The 19,426-nt window shown below is 50.1% G+C and overlaps 1 long non-coding RNA gene across 1 annotated transcript in view; it reads left to right on the top strand.

Annotated features, from left to right (window-relative positions):
* The first annotated feature begins 6,208 nt into the window (after positions 1–6,208).
* Positions 6,209–19,426, top strand: part of LOC125753125 (uncharacterized) — a 24,913-nt gene continuing 11,695 nt past the window's right edge. The window contains exons 1-3 of the long non-coding RNA XR_007404183.1: positions 6,209–6,573; positions 6,668–6,810; positions 17,148–17,254. This is a non-coding gene — a long non-coding RNA (uncharacterized LOC125753125). The remainder of the gene's footprint in view (positions 6,574–6,667; positions 6,811–17,147; positions 17,255–19,426) is intronic.

Genomic DNA, 19,426 nt, shown 5'->3' with positions numbered 1-19,426 from the left:
GAGAGAGAGAGAGAGACAGAACAGAGAGAAAGAAAGACCATGGAAGAATGGGAAAGGTTTATGTCTTAGTCCTTCAACCATACTTTATTCCTGCCTTTTGAATCAGAGTTAAGGGGCCTCCAAATTACGCAGCCGGCCCAAGGACAGGGCACATGTGAGGACTCAGGATGGGCAGAGGGAAGTGGCCAGGGGCAGACTACTGTGCACACGCGCATGCCAGAGGGGCTCGGGGAACCATCTCCTCTGGCTGGAACGGCCAGGGGACTTAAAGCCGACTTCACAGGCAGAGAACACTGGACCCAGAGAGAAGGGCCTCTTCGCCGTGGAGTGCCCTGAGACGCCACGCAAGCTGCAGACCCGATCACAGCCGTGGCCTGTACTGGGAGGCAGGGTGGTCTTCAAATCCAGGGTGCTCTTTGGGTTCCAATCAGAGTGGGGGAGTGGCAAGCAGGAGGGGGTGGCATAAATAACGGGGTCTGGAGCCTGCCAAGTCCCTGGGGCTGCCTGCCCCACCTACCCATACCCTGCTCTCAAGCACCCAAGCAGCCATTCTGAGCCTGCCCATCAGATAAAGGCTAGTCTTACATCATATCTCTTCAGGCCCCCAGCGCTGAGGGAGCCAGTGCTCAGCCAACAGCAGGGGTGAGTTTCAGAACAACAACAGGAGGAGGGAGGATGTTGGAAGGGGAGATATGCTTTCCCTCTGACTTTCCTACCATCTCCCACAAAGCCTTTGGCTTCTTGGGGCCATGTTTTTCTGGTGTAGAGAGACCAACACCAGTGTCTTTCAGGCAGGCATTCAACCTACACCCGCTAGGGCTGTAAGATCAGATACAGGATGCCCAGTTAAATTTGAATTTCAGAAAAACAATGATATGTTTTTAGGATAAGTATATCCCAAATATGAGATGAGGACTAAACAAGTGTTCGTCATTTATCTGAAATTCAAATTTAAGTGGGTATCCTTTTGTTTTTATTTGCTATATCTGGCAACCGTACACCTGGTCAGCCTGCATGCTTCACCTCCAGACAGTAGCCCTGAAACTCACGTAAGCTCCCTCACAGCTGAAGCCCAAGTGAACATTTTCAGGAATCTCCAGATGAAAGGGACTTAGAAATCACGTTTCCTCATCTGTGACCTGAGGCCCAGAGAGCAAGAAGGCTTTGCTTGTAGTCACCTAGACAGAGTGTGTCTGTCCCGGACACTTGGAAGGCGCTCGGCACTTCCAAATGCTCCTTGGGCCACCTGGTAGGTGAGTGTGCAGTTGCTGCTTCCATTAGGGAGAGGCAGGGGCTGCTTGGGACTCATGGGAAGTCTAACCCCAGTGTAATGCAAGACTTGACTCTGACCCTAACCTAAGGCCCCAGCGTCTGTAGCCACCACCGTCCTCCCTGGTTTGGTGGCTAAGGATGTGGGGTTCAGGGAAATAGAGGTGGGTTTGAACCTCAGCACCTCTGCTCACTGGCTGGGTGATCTTGGCCAGGTGCTTCTTTTCTCCACGCCCTAGAGTTCTCATCTGTAAAATGGGGATAATGATATGCCCACTTCATAGAGGTAGTGATGACGGACTGAGGGAATCCATGAAGCCAATTCCTCCTGCCCACCTAGACCCTTGGCAGGTGGCATCCAGCTCTGTCCTCCGCCTCTCGCCACCCACGTACACTGACCCCTTCCCCCTGGGCTGGCTTCAGAAGCCTCCCCTGACTTCAAGGCTGTGAGGTTGCTTGGGGACCTGGAGAGAAAGCCCCCCATCGCACCAGAGTAGTTGTGGGGCCATTGCAGAGAGAACCAGAGGTTCCCAGGCTCACAGAATCTATCTCATCTCTCATCCTCACCACCTCTTCTGTGCATTGCACCCCTACAGTCGCTCTGCCCAAGGCCCCTGGGCAAGCCATCCCCTCTGCTTGTTACACCCTCTGTCCACCATCACCTGACAAGCTGGAATCCCGACTGCATCCCCCAGGATGTCCACATCTAGCAGAACTACAATGACAATTGTGATGATAGTCAAATTGTACCTAGTCTTTAGTAGGGACTAGGCACTGGTCCAGGCACTTTGCATATACTGAGTCGTTTAATTTTCACTGTAGCCTAGACCATAGATTCTGTTTCCATCCTAACTTTACAGAGAGAGAGAGGGTCGCGTAACTGATCACTGACAGAGCCAGGACCTGAACCTGGGCAATGCAGCTGTAGTCTGGGCACCCAAGTCATGGCCATGCTGCTGCCCTCACACCATGATGATCCCAGCCCCTAACACAGGTCCAGTGTGTAGTAGGTACTCAATGAATAATCATCGAGGACAGCCCAGGTGGCTCAGCGGTTTAGCGCCACCTTCAGCCCTGGGGGTGATCTGGAGACCCGGGACTGAGTCCCATGTCAGGCTCCCTGCATGGAGCCTGCTTCTCCCTCTGCCTGTGTCTCTGCCTCTCTCTTTCTCTCTGTCTCTCATGAATAAATAAATAAAATCTATAAATCAATCAATCAATCAATCAATCAATCATCATCATCAACTACATGGCCATCTGTATCATATCAGATCCCAGGTTTCTCTTCCTGGGTCTGTTTCCTTGACAACACATTTACTTCCAGAGGTCTCATGGTCTCAGAACCTAGTACACAGTAGATGCTCAATAAATGCCTGATGAATAAATAAAAGAATTAATGAACCAGAAGAGATGGTGCTGGGGGCCTAGAAAGACAAACAACGAGGGAGAGGGCCAAGAATTTTTCCTGCAAACGAGGCCACTGTGAGTGAAGCCTGGACATCAAATTCATTCCGATGACCCTTTGTTATGCACTAAAAACAGTTGGCAGTACAGGGTGGCAAGGGGCACATTGCCCAATTCAAGAGGCAGACTGTGGGGGCGAGGGCAGTAACAGGCTTGCAGAAAGCCCCCCAAGGGTGCTCTGTCCAGCATGCTTCATGGTCAGCCACTCACTTTCAGTTAAAAAAAAACAAAAAACTCTTGGGCTACCTGGGTGGCTCAGCGGTTTGGTGCCTGCCTTTGGCCTGGGGCGTGATCCTGGAGTTCTGGGATCGAGTCCCATATTGGGCTCCCTGCATGGAGCCTGAGTCTCCCTCTGTCTATGTTTCTGCCCCCCCCCCCCGCCCCGTGTCTCTCATGAATAAATAAATAAAATCTTAAAAAAACCTGTTTTATTGAGATATAATCATATGCCATAAAATTCACCCATTTGAAATGTGCAATTCAGTGCTTTTTAGCATAGTTACAGAATTGTGCAACTATTACCACCACCTAATACATCACACCAAAAGAAACCCCGAATCTATTAGCATTCACTCCCCATCCCAACCTCTCCATCCTCAGCTCTAGGAAATCACTACCCTACTCTCTCTGACTAACCTAGTCTGTGTTTTTCATATAAGTGGACTCATACAATCTGTGGCCTTTTGTGACTGGCTTCTTTCACGTGACATCATCTGTTCGAGGTCCCTCCACACTTCGACCTGTGTCAGCACCGTATTCCTTTTTGTTACTCAGTAACATTCCATCGTGTAGCTATATTGCATTTTGTTTATTCATTAATCAATTGATGGACATTTGGCTTTGTAACTACTTTTTTAGCTATTAATATAATGCTGCTATGAATACTAATATGTGGATGTATATCTTCAATTCTCTTGAGTATTCTGTTCCTAGGAACGGAATTGCTCGAACATATAGTAACTCTGTAGCTAACGTTTTGCTCCCTCTTAATTTGGGATAAAAAATGAATAATATCTTTCTTCAACAATTAAAAAATACATCCCAACACCTAAGGAGTCCTGTAGATTCTACAAAGTCCCACATAGGGGACCCCTGAGGGGTCCGGCATGCCAATGGGTCACGTCAAACTCCCAGCATTGTCACCTGCTGTCTGACTCTGCCCAAGTGTGTCCACCTCCCTGAATCTCAATGTCCTTGGCTATGACAGGGAGATTTCCATACACAGTTTGAAGGGATGGTATGAGAGGCACCTGAGATATCACGTGAAGACCACCTGGCCTGCTGTGGGGTCTGGACGTGAGATGGCAAATGTCATTTAATGCAGCAAACATGTGCTTCTTTGTGCCTGGGGCTGGATGCTTTCATTTTAAAGATAGGAAGACAGAGGCCAGGGAAAGACTAGGATTTTCCCAGAATCAGGGCAATGAGGACAGGCACAGGGGCCCCTGCCTGCCCCTCAGTCACAATTTTAGGCAAAGGAGAGGTCGAGCTGTAGCACTCCTGAGTCATGCTGAAGCTTTTCAGCTTGACCCCTTCTCCTCCTGCTAACTGAGACGGTCAGCTGTGTCTTGGGTGGGGGGTTCTTTCCCTCTCCGTGCCTCAGTTTCATCATCTGAAAGATGGTACTTCCCCCCTGGGCAGTGTGATTAAGTGAGGTAACAGGATTAAGCTCTGAAGCCTGGTGGATATAAAGGGTTCGGCTGTTGCTTCCAGCTCTTAGGAGAGTCACGGGGGCCACGGGGGTGGTGGGGAGAGGGTAAAAGGAAACACTATCGTTTAGAGAAATTAGGACTCCGGGTGCGCCCATGATAATGGCTAGATGAGGGCATCAGCAGCAGGTTGCAGGGGGTGGAGCCGCCGCCGGGAGCAGCAGCGGAACTAGCAAAGCTGAGCGTGCGCGCCGCGGGTGGGGCCCTGCGACCCCACCCGGAGCGAGTTTCCCGACAGAGGTCCCAGAGGTCCGCGCTATGGTCACCGAAAACCTTGTTCAGAGGCGCGCAGCACCGTTTGGAACAGCCGTCGGCTGGGAACACTGCACGCGGCCAGCGACACAGAAGGCAGGTGCTCCGTAGCGGCTTCACGCGAGGGAATAGCGACAGCCGAGGGAACAAACTGGAAGGAGCCCTGCACCCACCTGCGCGGATCTGTTGGGCAAAAGGAGCCAGACACAGGGGGGACGCGGTGCGTGATCCCGTGGGTATAAAGTTCAAACACAGCCGAGTCGATTCTATGGTGTTAGAAGTCAGGAAAGCAGCCCTTCTTTGGGGCGACTGCGGGGGCTCCTGGGAGCCGCTGCGACATTGGGTGACACGAGAGTGTTCAGGTTGTGAAAATTCACAAAGCTCTGCAGGCGTCCTTTCTGCCTTTCTCCGTGTGATTGATTTCCTGCGAACGTGGGTCCTGGAAACTAGACGCGTGTGCCCTTTGCAGGAAGGTGCACAAAGGAGCAGGCCTTGCGCACCGGAGGATGGTGGCGTCCACCGGAGAAGACAAGCCGGGGCGGAGAGGAGGAAAGGGAACAAGCACTGCACAGGCCAGCGACAGAGGGGCCCCGCAGCCCAAAGGCACAAATGTTTTTTATCTGTGGCACTGCGCTCGAGACAATTACAAGCTCAGAGACAGAGAGAGAGAGAGAGAGAGAGAGAGAGAGATCCCGTGTCCAGGCCACAGCTCCTTGCCCGACGCCTCCGCCTCCGCCTCGGGGGCATTTCCGTGCCCTCTGCAGCCCGCCGTGTTTGGGCAGTAAACCGAGTCATGATGATAACCACAGCGCTAATACTAATGCCACCATCTCCCGATGTTTCCCAGGTGAGGGATGGTCATGGTTGTTATTAGTGGGACTGTCACTTTGTTCTCATTCCTGTCGTACAGATGGATAAACTGAGGCTCGGAGAGAGGCGCTCATCTGCCCAAGGCCACATCGGAGGGGTAGAGCCGGGGCTGAGGCAGGTGTATCTGCCTCCAGCACCTCATCTGAACCGCCTGGCCCGGCCTCCTCCTTGGGACTGTAGGGAGGACACTACCACCCTTGCCACCCCCACCGAGCAGGGGTGAGAGAAGTAAGACCCATCCTCAGCTTGTTTCCAGGCCCCTTCTGAGGGCCAAAGCAAGTGACCTCCTCCTGCCAGGTCCTATAAACTCTGGGGAGGGGTCCACATGGTTGGGTTTGGTCCTTGGCAAGGGGCAGGCTGTGATCTGCTCACGCTCGTTCATCCAATGACCCAGGCCATGCCCTGGCCTTGTCAGAGACTCTCTCCAACTCACAGTGTCTCTCTGGGCCTCAGCCTTCCGTAAAATGAGGTTGAGTGGTGAGAGGCACTGGCCTCTCATGGTCCCCTCGCTTCCCCCTTACATCCTCAGAATCTTCTGCGGAGCTGGATTCTGAGCTTAGCCAGTAGCGGGACCCAAACTGGCACCTGGCCGGCTTTCTGGACTGGACTGGACTTTTTTTATTTTCACAGAGGAGGGCCCTCACAGGACTGGCCCCTTCATTCCTTCTCACAGGAAGTGTTTACGGGCACCTCCTGCATGCTACTGCGGAGAGGAGTCAGATGGGCTCCACTAGCCAATGCCAGGGAGCAGAGACATGGGTGCGCTGCCTCCCACAGATAGACAAACAGATGTCCTGCGTGCCGGCATCATCTGTGCTCTCTGCTAGTTCTCCTGCAACGAGCAAAAATCCCTCCCCATCTCAGGGTGGGCAGTGGACAAACCGTGTGAATCGAGAGAAGGGGGTGTAACTGGAGGTGTAGACATTGCAGCGGGAGCAGGAGTCTGTGTTTACAGGAACTGGGGCCTAGTAGGAGCATCAATTTCTCTAACAAGCCAGAAGGAGTACAAGTAGGTGGTGGTGGTGGTGGTGTGCATGTGTGCATTTTGGGGAATGCGGGAAGAAAAGTAATCTTCATGCCGGCGATCCTTTCTTTCATTTTAGACCTTTTAGGTTAAAATCAGCAGCACTACCACCCAGTGGGCCCAGACTCTGGGGCATGGCCTGCAGGGGTGTGGACCTTGCGCTGTCTCCAGCTTCAGGATCTGGGAGAGTCACCTCGTTTTCTTGCTCGCCTCACCTGGAAGGTAGGTACAATGCCAGCACCCACCCTCTAGGTCACTAGAGGACTGAATGAAAGGATGTACTTGAGGTGCTTCGAGAGTGTCTGGCTCCTAGCGATGATTGCTATTAATTTAGGTCAAGGGTCTCCCAGCTTGAATGAACACACAGCCCCTACAGATGGATATGTGTTTATGCAGCATAGGTGCGCTCCTCAACTAGCACGTGATGTATCCCGGAAAGACATACTCGGGGCGCCAGGGTGGCTCAGCGGTTGAGCCTCTGCCTTAGGCCCAGGGCGTGAGTCCCACACGGGGCTCCCTGCAGGGAGCCTGCTTCTCCCTCTGCCTGTGTCTCTGCCTCTCTCTGTGTGTCTCTCATGAATAAATAAATAAAATCTTAAAAAATATAGAAAGCACATACTCAAATGGATTTTTTAAAAAGATCATGAGTAGATATGAGTGTTCTAATCTTTGCTCACCCAGGGACTGCAGCCAGGACACCCCCTGCCCAGCCCAGAGCTTACTCTCTGCCCGAGAGACAGCTGAGGGGGCTGGGTCAGGGGCCAGCGTCCCAGATGCCCCATCCCGTGGGTGTGCCACTTCCTCATGAACCCTCTAGGAAGGAAGGCATTAGACCTCCCACAGGGACCTGGTCAGGGAGAAGGACACAAGGTGGACATTTGTATCTTATTTCACCTGTAAGCCTTGCCTCCAGGTAACTGTTCTAAGCATTTCATGAATATTAACTCACCCCACTCTCAACGAGGAGAATTTCTATACTAACTTTGTTTTAGCAGATGGGGAACTGAGGCCCAGAGGGGTTCAGGAATTTGCACAAAGTCACACAGCTGAGAAGGAATAAAGCCAGGCTTTGACCCAGGGTGTCTCCAGGGCCCGCCTTCTTTCTCATGCTCACCATGGCTGACCTCACCTCTGGCTTCCCAGGGTGGGGAGTATCTATTCACAGCCAAGACCCGGGGTGCGGGGGGGTGGGGGCAGTGGATCTCACACCCTTGGCTTCCCCCAAGGGCCTGCTGCAACAAGCACTCTAACCACTATATTATTTTTACCTCCATTTATAGATGCAGAGACTGAGGTCCTGTGAGATGAAATTAGCTGCCCCCCAGTCCCCTAGCTGAGAAGCAGGAAAGTTGGGAATTCAGACTCAGGCTAATCAAACTTCCAAGCCATGCTCTTCACCACCAGCTGCGCTGCCTCCGGAAAGCCCTATTTTAAGAAGAGCACTGGAGAGGGAGTCCTGAGGCCTCAGATCTAGCACTGACTCTGCCATTGGCTCACTGTGTTGTCTCAGGTGACTCCCCAGAGAGGGTCTCAGTTCCCCTGGGCAAACATGTGCCCTGACGGTCCCACTGTGTGTTCAGGGCAGGCACTGCCAGAGTCCAGCAGGAAGAAGCTATTTGGGATTTAGGATCCCTAAGTTGGAAGGCTTCCTGAAGGAGGTGAGACTTTAACCTCCCTTGAGGGGGGCCCTGATGGCCACACCCTGCACAGGCTGCGTTGTCAGCCCATTTTGCAGAGTAGGGAGCAACTGACCTGAGGTTACACAGTGAGCAAATGGCAGTCTCTGAATTCGAAACCAGAGCTGTCAGAGCCCTTCTCTCCACGTCACTACATTGGAAGACAGCAGGCCGTGCCCACCCCAGGAACTTTAAGGAATGGAACTAAGATACGAACACCAACATTCAGGACCCAAGGCAGGGTGAACCTGGCAATCAATAGGTGCTCAGTCCATGTCTAAGGGAAGAAAGAAGGACGGACGGACGCCCCACAGCAGTCTCCAGCCCGGCAGGCCTCAGGCTTCCCACCGAGCAGCCAGGCCCAGCTGGCCCACTGTGGTTCAGGAACCTGCAACATTTTGGGGCCGTCCCAGAAGCACACTTCACATAGCGCACATATTAGACTAATTAGAGCAATGTTTTCCGCTTTGCTGGCTGCCAGGCAGCTCCTTGGTGTGCCCAGCCCTGGCTCAGGGGAGGTTGCTGCCTTCCAAAGCCAAGGGCAGGGCAGGACTGGGCCCTGAGAAGCCTCCAGAATTGGGGTAGCTGATACATTCTGGGCCAAACCATCCCCCTGTACCCCTGCCGGTGCCCACCTACCCACCGGGTGTGCGGGAGCCACCAGCTGGGGGATCCTGTGGGTCATGTAACATGGACACTTGCCCTTGCACAGCATGGAAGGCGAGAGGCACCTCCATGCGGTCCCCATCCCACAGCATCCTTGACCTTCTTGGTTTGTGCACACACACACACATCTGCCCGAGGCGAGAGTCACCTCTCAAGTCACCTCTCAAGGTGAGAGGCCTTGGTGCTGCCTTCCAGGACAGCAGAACGAGTCTGAACCGGTCACTTCAGAACGTGGGGGGCCGCGCCACCAGCAGGCATGTTATGGTCCTGTCTCAGGAGTCAGGCAGACCTAGGCTCAGACTTAACCACTTTTCCCTTGGTCTCCTGATCTGTACAATGGGCTAGTGTGGAGAACAGCATATATCTGGAAGGGTGGCTCCAGATATACTCCTGGAGTAAATCTGACCTGGCCCCTGCTCACTCCAGAATTAAAAAGGTTAGCAGGGCGGCTCAGCTGGTTAAGCATCTGACTCTGGGTTTCAGCTCTGGTCGTGATCTCAGGGTTGTGGGATGGAGCCCCCCACTCAGCTCTCCGCTTACAGGGAGTCTGCTTCTCCCTCTCCCTCTACCCCTCCCCTCCCTTCTCCTCAGCCTGTGCTCTCGCAGTCTCCCCCCCCTCTCAATCAATCAATCAAATCTAAAAGAAAAAAAAGTTAGCTGCATAAGCAAAGCACTTAGGCCAGTACTGGGCACAGAGTAATCACCGTGTAAGTGTTGGCTACTACTGCTATCACTACAAACATCATTATCATTCTGATTCAGCCATTGATCACGTTTCTTAACTTCTCTGACATTCAGACTGCTCTTCCGAAAAATTGAGATAGTCCCTCTACTTGCCTCACGGGGTTGTTGTGGGGATTGGATGTGCTAGCGTCTACACAATAGATTTCCACACAGTACCAGGCCTACAATTAGCGCTTTGTATCATGATCCCGGGACCTGGGATAGGAAGAACTGAGTTCAAGTCTCTGTATTTGTTGCTGGGCGACCCTCAGCAACTCCCTTAACCTCTCTGGTTTCCTCATGGGTTGGGATACAGCTGGTGCTTCATAAATGTGGTCCCTTCACTGCCTTCCTAAGCATGTTCCCCCACACAGCCCACTGCCCACAGAGTGGCCCTTAGAGGTCACTGAGCCTGCAGAGAGGTCCTTGATACACTGGGATGAGCACTCTTATCTCCCACAGGAAAGCTGACAGGTGTGGCGACATCTCAGGCTCAGAGTGGAGGTCCCCCGAGTGTTGGGAGGAGGGCATTGAAATTAAATCCCAGTGCTGTCAGAGGGCAGATGGGGACATCATGAGGCCTGGGTACCCTGGTGCCTTCCTGCATCTCAGTCCCCCATCCCTCACCTGCTTACCTGGCCCCTGCTGACTCCCTTCTATCTGCCAGGAAGGCATCCACCACCCTCTACCCCACCATGTCCCCAGACTAGACTCCAGCCTCTTGGCCTTGGAGCCCCCGGCAGGACCTGCTACCAATGAGTCATAGCATTGACCGACCTCTTTCACGCATAGGATAGTGCTGACTTCTCCCTGACTCTGGGAATGGGGGTTTCCATCCCTTGTCCACACTGAGACTTCCCAAGACTGGGCCTGGGATTCTGACCCTGTGACCCAAAGTTGTCTGCTAGACTTTGCTCTCACCTCTACCTCTTTCTAGGAAGAAAAAGAATATTTCACAACTGTCGGGGCTCATGGCAACCAGTTGAAATAGATGCAAGCTGCAAACAGCCAGCTCGGCCGTATCAGGACACCTGGCCTACACCCTTGCCTTGCACGAAGTATGGCATTTTCTGCCTTACACTGTGGCTCTTTATGGATGATTCAACCTCCTCTCAGTCCTGTCTCCCCAAGGTCTGGGCCAGGGTGATGCTATATCTCACCCTACTATTGCCCCCAGTACACAGGTACTGCACACAGTAGGTGCTTCAGACACATCTGTCCATTCAAAAGCTGCTTGTATGCCAGGCCCCACACCGGGGGCAGGGAACAGAAGCTGATCCCATGCTAGGGTAGGTAGTTAGCAATACGAACACAAATGTGTCAGATGATTGCAGATGGTGGAGTACAAAGGACATCCAAAGGGGGTCGTAGGGAGGGCATCAGAGGGAGTGATCTGCTATTTAGGTAAGTGGTCAGAGGAGATCTTTGTGGGAAGGTGACATTATTGCCAGACCTGGAGGCTAAGAATGAACCATCCATGGAAAATCAGAGGCAGGGGAGATAATGAATGGGTTCAGCATGTGCAAAAACCCTGAGTTGAGACTGAGCTTGGGGAGATGGATGAGTTGGGGGTGGGGTGGGAAGCGGAGTATGTGGCAAAGATGCGACGAGGGGCTCTTGGTCAAGAGTTTGGACTGTCTACGAGGGTGACAGGTGTGGATTGAAGGACTCAGACAAGGGAAGCCACATCATCTGATTTATATTCTGAAAGAATCCGTCTGGCTGCTGAGTGGAGCACAGGTTACAGGAGGGTTGTAAGCATGAAGAAGGGGATGATTTCTTCCAGTAGTTTAAAATGAATAAGGTTCGACTTAACAGAAGATTGGAATAGCACCTCATTACCCTTGTTCCTTTGAGACAGTGGACTTCCGGAAATTTGAGCTTTCTGAATAATAAATCAGAAGAATGATGAGCTCCCACCAATAAGGAATGGCAGTCTACAGAGCACACAAGCCCATAAACTGTGGAGAGCTGAGATCATTTGCCAAAGTTCCAATAAATTCCAATAGTTATAAATTAAGTGAAATTGAATTTTAAGGCACTCTATCTATTAGAATAGTTACAGTTTGGCACACCAATGTACTTGGTACAAGACAGTGTTTTAAGCAAATCTGAAATAGTTGCTGATTTCAAAATCAGATTTCATGTAAAAATCTGGATTTCTGGCTTCTTTGGAATATTCCAGAACTCTGGCAGCCCTGGGTTCTGCATTCTCACCCAACCACAGTCAGGAAGCAGAGCCAAAGCCACCTCTTTCAGATAGGATGCATGTGTTCCAGTTTGCTGTAATCTCCACCTTCCATGCTGTGCCCCCAGGCCAGTCGCTGGTTATTCTAGGCACCTGAGCTTGTGATTCCTATTCTTGTCTCCAAATATTTAAAAGTCCTATAATCCAAGGTTTGGTGAGGATGTGGAGCAACTGGAATTTTTATACTTTGTGGTGACAGTGTAACTCACAAAGAGTTGTGTTGTGTTGTGTCACTTTGGAAACTATCCAGTAATTTCTAGTGAAGTTGGAATCATTTTATAAACTGAAGACATGCATTTGCCATAACCCAGCAACTCCTGCCCTGGGTTTATACCCTAAAGGAACCTGTGCTCATGTGTACCAGAAGACACCCACAAGTACTATTTGCCCGAAGCTAGAAGTAACCCAGTGTCCATCAACAGAAGAATGATAAACCAATTGTATTGTATCTCTACACTGGAATATTATACAGCAACGGTAATAAATGAGCTATAACTTCATACAATGGGAATGAATGTCAGAGACACAATGTGAGTGAAAAGAGCAAGTGTCAGAAAAATATAGACAGAACAATTCCATTTGTATGGCGTCCCTAAGCAGACACACTAAACAATAAGCAAAGGAACTGGGCAGACATGTTACAATTAAGAGGAAAAGGAAAGGAATAATCTGAACACAGAACACAGAATGTGAATACAGAGTTCCAGCTGGTGCTCACCTCTGAGGGAGGGAGGAAAATGTAAAGATTCTAAGAGGGTGATGATGCTATATTTCTTAAGCTGGGTAGTGGAAATGCACAGTTTGCTACATTATTATTATTATTTAAAATTATTATTGATGATATGAGTTATTTCAAAATTTTTTTAATTTTAAAAGACGTATTTTGGAGCACCTGGGTGGCTTAGTCTGCTGAGTGTACAACTCTTGATTTCAGCTCAGGTCATGATCTCAGGGTCGTGAGATTGAACCTGCATTAAGTCCTGCTCTGTGTTAAGCAGGGAGTCTGCTTGAGATTCTCTCTCCCCTTATCTCCCTCTCCTGCCTTTCTCTTTTAAAAAAGAAAGAAATGACTGGTGGTTTTTTTTTAAAGACATATTTTGCTGAAGGCAAATATAATCAGGAGAGAATAAATAGCACACATCTTAAGTGCTCATCTCAATGCATTTTCACACTTGTATCCACTGTCATGACTATCACTTGAGCAAGATATGGAAAGTTTCCGGCATCCACGGAAACTTCCTTGTACCCCTTTGCAGTCACCCCTTGCTGCCTGGAGACAACTGCTGCCCTGATACTGTTCACCGCAGGTTAGCTTTGCTTATCCTAGGGTTTCACATACATGGATTTTTTTTTTTTTTTTTAGATTTTATTTATTCATGAGAGACACACGGAGAGAGGCAGAGACACAGGCAGAGGGAGAAGCAGGCTCCATGCATGGAGCCCGACATGGGACTTGATCCCAGGTCTCCAGGATCACACCCTGGAGCAGCACTAAACCACTGAGCCACCAGGGCTGCCCTACATACATGGATTTGTGCAAGATGCACTCTTTTGGGCCTGGCTCTTTCCCCTCAGCACACGATGTTGGAGATTCATCCACATTATCAGTTGTTAGTGTGTTTTTGTTGCTCAGTAGTATTCCATTGTGTGGGTGTTCCACAGTTTATTTATCCACTTCTCTGGTGATAGACTCTGGCTTGCTTCGGTCTTTATTGACACGAACAAAGCTGCTACGAACATTATCACACAAGTGTCTGTGCAAGTGCATGTTTCCATTTCTCTGGGTAAATAGCTAGGAGGAGAACGATTGAGTCATCAGTCGTGGATGTGTGCTTCCTTAAGGTAACTTGAAAAGCTCCTTACCTGCCCGACTTTATTTATTTATTTATTTTTTTAATGATAGTCACAGAGAGAGAGAGAGAGAGAGAGAGAGAGAGAGAGAGAGGCAGAGACACAGGCAGAGGGAGAAGCAGGCTCCATGCACCGGGAGCCCGACGTGGGATTCGATCCCGGGTCTCCAGGATCGCGCCCTGGGCCAAAGGCAGGCGCCAAACCGCTGCGCCACCCAGGGATTCCCCCTGCCCGACTTTATAGGAAACTTCCCAGCTGTTTCCCAAAGTACCTGGCCATCCCAGAGCAGAGCAGGAAAGCTCCAATTGCTCCGTGTGCAGAGCACAATACTCAGTTGTAAGCTTTATAGACATTTAGCTATTCTGGTGGGCATTACAATGGTATCTTGTTTTAATTTTTTAAAAACCATTTTATTTATTTATTCATGAGAGACACAAAGAGAGAGAGGCAGATACACACATAGAGGGAGAAGCAGGCTCCCTGCGGGGAGCCCAATGCAAGACTTGATCCCGGGATCACGACCTGAGCTAAAGGCATACGCTCAACCTCTGAGCCACCCAGGGATCCCTGGTATCTAGTTTTAACTTGAACTCTGATATTTTGTAGATTCTTGGTATAGAGCACCATTTCCCTTACTGGCTATTTGTATAGCTCCTTTTGTAGTATATGGGCAAGTCTTCTGCTGTTTTTTTTTATAGTTGGATTATGCATTTGATTACTTTTGATTCATAGTTATTTATATGTTCTGGGAATAAGTCCTTTGTCGGGTCACACACACACACGCCTATATGCATTTACACACACTGACAATTTTTTCCCAGTCTTTGTCTTGCCTATTAGTTTTGTTAATGGTGTCTTTTAATGAGCAGAAAATTTGAATTTGGATGAGATCCAATTTTTTAAATTTTTTGTTTTAGGTTAGAGCTTTGCCTCCCTAGTGGAGCAAAGATATTTGTTATGTGTCCTCTGGAATTTTGGTTCTGCTTTTTACATTTAAGTGTATGATCCATTTCAAATTGTGTGTGTGTTTTTTTTTTTAAAGATTTTATTTATTTATTCATGAGGGACACAGAGAGAGAGGCAGAGACACAGGCAGAGAGAGAAGGAGGCTCCTCACGGGGACCCTGATGCGAGACTTGATCCCAGGACTCTGGGATCATGACCTGAGCCAAAGGCAGGTGCTCAGCCACTGAGCCACCCAGGGATCCCAGATTGATTTGTTTTCAAGACGAAAAAAGCTATAAATATTTAATGTAAACAACTCTACAAGTTTGGGAGTAAGAATACACCCATGAAACCATCACTATCATCGAGGCCTTAGATGTATCCCCCCCAAGTTTCTTCATGCTCCCTGTGAAAATTGACTTTTGTGTATAAAGAGATCTTTTCCCTCTATATCCTATTTTTTCCATTTGTTAAAAGTATTTTTCTTTCCCCATTGGGTTGACTTAATGCCTTCGTTTATTATTTTAAAATTATTATTCTTTAAACTGCTATGATTCTCTTTTGTAGATATGGATGTATATATATTTCACATTTAGAAAAGGGCCTCTAAAAAAAAAAAAAAAAAAAAAAAAAAGAAAAGGGCCTCTACATCAGGGCCTCAGAGAGCATTATTGTGCTTGGTGCTTGGGAGAACGCAGTGATCTGACAGTTTCTTCCTGCCTCATTGGTCTGACAGTCTAGCCATAAGACTGGAGCTTCTGAGTTACGGTGATGCAGATGTGGTTTCTTCTATTTGGAAAGACCCAAGTGGAGGAGGAGTTGATAGAAACCAGTTGCCCAAATGCAGACGGGGGGACACCTTCCCAGGTAACATGTTCATGTGAGCAAGTTCTGATGGTCTTAGTGGGCCACAAGCTCAATCCGGGTCAATAATTTAAGGTAACTTAAGACCCCCTTCACTGCCTTCATGGTTTTCATATAGTTATTACTGTGTACAGAGGACAGGAGGAAACCGTGGAGACTCGACAAAGGTCCTTCTCCCATCTGTCTCATACCCTCTCCTCTATCCAATCCTATTTGGGGGTCTTTTGTCCATCTCTGGGAGAGGGGCAGGACAGACAAGAAAAATGTGGAGGGGGCTGCATAGCAGGGAGAGACCAGGAGACAGGTGGGTCTGAGGTCCAAAGAGTAGAGCTGGGATGCTTCTACCTCTTAAGTAGCACAGGGGGGCAGACCCCAGCCCTCCGCAAGAAAGCATGGACTGTGCAAGACGCCAATAGGATTCACAGGGAGAGGGGCTTGCCCTGAATCTCAACAAGCCTCTCTCCCTTGCCATATGTCATGGAAAAGCTCCCCAGGCTCCCATCTCTCCACACCAAACTCTTCTGACGTTAAACAACATCTTTGTCCTTGAGCTCTGTGGCCTCTGGTCAAGGCCCTGAGAGGAGGACTCAGCCCTTCCAGGCTGTTCACTGGAAACACACCCCTTCAGGACCCAGAGCTGTGCAGAAGGGCCCGAGGAAGCCTGTGGAATGTGCCACCAGCCCCCTGGCTCTGCCTGGAATTTCACGGGGACATTTTGCAGTCACTAAACTTAGCACCGGGGCCTGTGGCTTCTGGGTAGACCCAGGCGTGCCAGGGGCTGAGAATGAATCACAGAGTGAGTCGGCAGGAAAAAATTCAATGGGCTGGGCTCTGGGGACACATCTCACCCTGGGTGGAGGGACAGAGTTCTGAGTGGCGGTCCCTGGGGCCCCCTGGGATTCCCGAGGTCTGTTCTGTTCTGTTCCCCTTTGTCCAGGGATGCAGTCTCTTTCCCTCCCGAGTCCCCCCACATTCCCCCCCAACAAGGGTCTGCACTCTTATTGGTCAAAGTCATTTATTTCATGTATATTCATTGAAGGCCTACTATGTGCCAAGCATCCTGCTACACCCTGAAGATGTTGTGGGGGGATTTGGCAGAAATAGTCTTGCCCTCTGGAGTTTAGATCCTCCTGAGGCAGACAGATGGGTCCTGGCACGGGGGTCTGTGGGAGCTGAGAAAAGGAGCCACAACCTAGGGGAAATCAAGGGAGGGCTTCCCAGAGGAGGCAGCATTTAAATGGAGGTCAGGAGGTGGCTGAAAACTTAGCTGAGGAGAAGAAGAAAGGTGCACCTGTTCAAGCAGGCAGCTACACCAGGCTGCAGGGATTTGGGGACCACAAGGGACAGTTCTCTGATGCCCAACCTGCTTCCCATGACCCACCCCATGATGCCATTTTGACTCTTTGCCTGCTTCCCAGATACTGTCACACAGAAGAAAGAGAACACTCTTTAGGGTTGGACAGGCTTAGTCTGGAATCCCGGTTTCCACTCCCTGACAAGTGTGACCCTGGGCAAGCTAGCTCATCTTTATCAGCCTCAGTTTCCTTCTCTGCAAAATGGGGATAATGACAGTTCCTCTTTTCTAGGGTCATGGTGAGAAATGACGGCATTTCCCGAATGTGCTACACGCAGCAGATCCTTGATGAGGAAAGCCGTTCCAATTCAACCCGTGGTGTCTAGTCCCCGTCAGTCAGTGAGTATCCCGAGGGCAGAGCGAACCCTTCTCAGCGGCCCCAGCCTAGCACCCAGTCCAGGGAGGTGGTGGTGGGCCCCTGGCATGGACGGGAAGCTTTGGTCTCCACGTAGCCCCCAGCCTGCTGTTGGGGAGGCACTTCAAAGTGTGTGGGGAAGGTTGCCTGAAGGCCTGGATGGGAGACACCGTCCACCCCCCTAGGCCGCCCAGCTCCTGGGGGACAAAGAGAAGGTCAGCCTGTCTTCTGCGGCCAGCAGCTGTCACCAAAGGACCCAAGTCCTGTCCTTGGTTTCTCTCTCCCATGTGGATGTGGCCCTGGTGGCTGCCAGCCCTCAGATGGACAGGAACAGCTTTTGCTGCCCTCACCCCGAGGACTGGCATGCACCACTGACCCACATCTGCCAACCAGTCCCATGAGCTTCAGTGGGCCTGAGGCAGGGTCGGAGCCCTTGTGCTTGTCCTGTCTGACCGCTCCAGCAGCATCCCCTGGCTGGGGGGGGAGGGGGAGTTGGCTCCCACCCAGGGCCCAATGTCCTCCTGGGCAACTGGTCGCAGGAAACTCTGCCTATGACTCCTCATACATTCCCATGGGGCCATTAAATTTTTATTTTTAGGATTTACTGAGCACCTCCTGTGTGACCAGAGTTGTCTCATGAGTCTTCTTACCCTAACAACCCGGGAGGTGAGGATTATGGCCTCAGTCTCCAGACAAGGAGATCACACACAGAGAAGCAAGGCGGCTGTCCTGAGGTCACATATTCAGGACAGGGCAGGCTGGGGAACAGAATCCGGTCTGCTGACTCTGAAGTCCATTGAAGCCAGGAGAGGACTCGGGTTAGCAGGGTGTCCCTACCTGTCACAGATGAGGAAACTGGTTGTCATCGGCCAGTGAGAAGCAGAGCCCATGTCTGAACCCCATAAACTGAATCCAAAGACTGCATAAAAACAGGCAGCCGTTGGGGTCTAGCTGTGGCAGCGGGCCAGACAGTGGACCTGGTTTCCATGCTGCCCTGGCCCAGCACCATGCAGGACACACAGCAATGCATAAGAAGAAACATGGTGGAATAGATGAGAGCTGGAAGGGCAAGTGGGGATGACCCAGTCAGTCCCCTTGGCTGGGTGACCAGAACAGACACTGCTAGGTTAAGCTGCCCAGAGCCTTTCTTAGTGTCATGTTCAAATGGAACCCCTCCCACTTCTGTAGTGGCTGCGGCTGATTGGTCTAGGGGTTGGCACCAACTGGACCAGTCACAGCCTGCCCCCCTTGGCCATGGCCACTGGTGATTGGCCCAGGCAGAAGCAATCTAAACTGGGCCAATGAGTCCTCATCTAGGAATGTTTTTTCAAACTTGGGACTCAGAAGTTTGAGTTCAGACTGTAAAATGTGAAACTCAGGGGCCAGGGGCAATTATGTTTCCATTTATGAAGCCACAGTGGTAGTGACAGCAATTGTCTCCATCAGGACAGCTTTAGCTAGCAAGTCAGTTTTTTTTTTTTAATTTTTATTTATTCATGATAGTCACACACACACACACACACACACACACACACACACACACACAGAGGCAGAGACATAGGCAGAGGGAAAAGCAGGCTCCATGCACCGGGAGCCCAACGTGGGATTCGATCCCGGGTCTCCAGGATCGCGCCCTGGGCCAAAGGCAGGGGCTAAACCCCAGGGATCCCTAGCTAGCAAGTCAGAATGAATCTGGCCATCAATGTCTTAATAAATAAAATTATTTTTCTCTTATATGATAAGAAATCTAGAAGGAGGTGATCATGAGCATTGGTCCAGTCACTCAGTGATGTCAGAGCAAGAATTTTGTGATTTTATTGCTTTTCCCTCATGGCTATAAAACAGTTGCTCCTGTGGAACAGGATGGAGCCATCATATCAGCATTCATGGAAGGATGAAGGGGAGAAGGGCTAGGCCAACTGTGTTTGATGCCTTTTGTAAAACAAACCAACAAACAAAAAACCCAAAAAACCCCAAACCTTTACAGAACCCACAGCAGATATCTGTTTACATCTCATTGACCAAAACTATATCTCATGGCTTCATGGCTACCATAAAGGAAGCTGGGAAAAAATATTTAGCTGAGTACATTGCTGAGCAAAATTAGGGATCTTTTATTTTTTACTTTTGTTTTTCTTAAAGAAGTTTATTTTATT

Source organism: Canis lupus, chromosome 20 (assembly GCF_003254725.2).
Source record: "Canis lupus dingo isolate Sandy chromosome 20, ASM325472v2, whole genome shotgun sequence".
NCBI lineage: Eukaryota > Metazoa > Chordata > Mammalia > Carnivora > Canidae > Canis > Canis lupus.
This window is presented reverse-complemented; position numbering and strand designations above follow the sequence as displayed.